A 1,937-nucleotide genomic window follows, 5' to 3' on the forward strand; every position below is an offset into this window, starting at 1 on the left:
CTTATAGTATTTGCTGACAACTAGTCAACAGTTAGTACCATGCATGCCCATATATGGCTTAAAGGCTCTCAAACGGTTGTCCGTGAAAATGCGTCATGGTGATAAAGTGTTTAGTTCATGTCATATTTCTATCAGTGATAACTGACGAATGCAAATGTCAGCCATAACATAATCAAGAATGTTCTGGTCAAATATACAATTCATTAATATTTTTGTAAGCTGATGTGCATATTCAAAGAAAGAAACATATCTCAGTATCTGTTTATAATGTCAATCATTCCTTGCATCGTGTACATCAACATTAATAAGTAACATATATAACTGTAAAATCAGGATAGTGTACCGTTATTTTGGTAGGGGAGTATTTTGCATAGTGTACTGTTAATTGTAAGGTTGGGGTGTGGGATATATTCTGTAAAATATCCTTTACACCTGGTACATAAAGTACGCCAAAAAATCTTCTGTTTATTTTATTCCACAGATCCTCGAGCATGGTTATCCCTGGCTCGCAGAGGTTATAATAGGAACCACGTCAACCACGTTACAACACGCATTCACTATCATCATTCCCTTTTTGGGGAATGTCAAAAGGTACGCCCCATCTGGTCAAAGGGAAATGAACATTCGCATTTCAAAAGAAAACGTTTTACTCGAGTATTACTTAAAAACAAAAACAACAACCACGTAAACACCATAATCTTGGCACTGGAAAAACTCATATTTGACACAAGAATTGAACACAAAATGCCAACTTTTCAGGATATCCAATGGGAGCTTACTCAGTACTACTCACTAATAAATTTATTGCAAATGTAAATTATTGTACGGGATATTTCAACAGATACTAGTCAAGCAGTCATTTACTCTTCTCTTACAGTTCAATTACTATTTGTGTAATATGCGTAACTGTAAAATGAAAATGAAACATAAATAAAAAGTTACAAAATAAATATATCCTCTATTATCCAGTATATTATTTGTCCATTCTGTGTCGATAGATATCTTGGACCCATTCGCCAGCATAGTTTCGTTTAGTGCCCGATTCGAATGGCACTTTAAAAAAAAAAAAAAAAGCTGTCCAATCCAAACACGGGCGCAAGATATTCTGAGCTAAGTTGGAAACTGGAGCTGTGCATATGACGTCACTTTCGATACGGAGCTATGTTGGTGAATGGGCCAGTAGTGTTTGTCGAAATAGAACAATGGGTAATCTAGGATGAACAATACTGATAGGGTTAAAATATGTCTATATGTGTTGAAGAAAGCAGGCAGAATAAGATATAACAACATGTCGGTTTACAAACAATACCCATATATTTGTTTCAATATATTTAATTTCCCACACTCTCGTTCTTAAACAAATGACCATGTGAGACGCTATCTGTAATTTGTACCAGAAGCACTGATAGTCATATTCAGTGGTGCTGGTATAAATTAAATATAAGGTCTCGCATGATCGTATTTTAGAACGGAGAGTGTAAACGGTTCAGGGGTTCTAATCATAAAGTTATATATGCATATAGAGGTTTCTGCACACATAAGGGCGGATCCAGCATCTTTTTAAAAAAAGGAGGAGTCCAAAATATGAAAAAAATCCTCTTTCAGATAGATTTACTACCTATATAACCAAAGGCGTATATATATACCATATATCTGATATTGATCTTTAAACTATATTACAGTTAAATAAAAAAATGTTTATCTCCTAATCTGACAATATCGCACTATACTAAAGATAAGTTGATACGATCGAGTTGCGTGGATGCATTTTTGTCAGTCATTCCACCCTTCTCGTAAGTACTGCAACAACTTTTGCTATAATATTTTAACCGCAAACCGCTCAATGTCACGACGAAGTTAGAACATTATTTTTTGAGATGCAGTTACAGATTTATCGATTAGTATTACATTGTTGCGCCCCCTAGTGAGCCAATGCG

This window comes from Haliotis cracherodii, unplaced genomic scaffold, assembly GCF_022045235.1.
Source record: "Haliotis cracherodii isolate W230 unplaced genomic scaffold, xgHalCrac1.p SCAF_16, whole genome shotgun sequence".
NCBI classification, from domain to species: Eukaryota; Metazoa; Mollusca; class Gastropoda; order Lepetellida; family Haliotidae; genus Haliotis; species Haliotis cracherodii.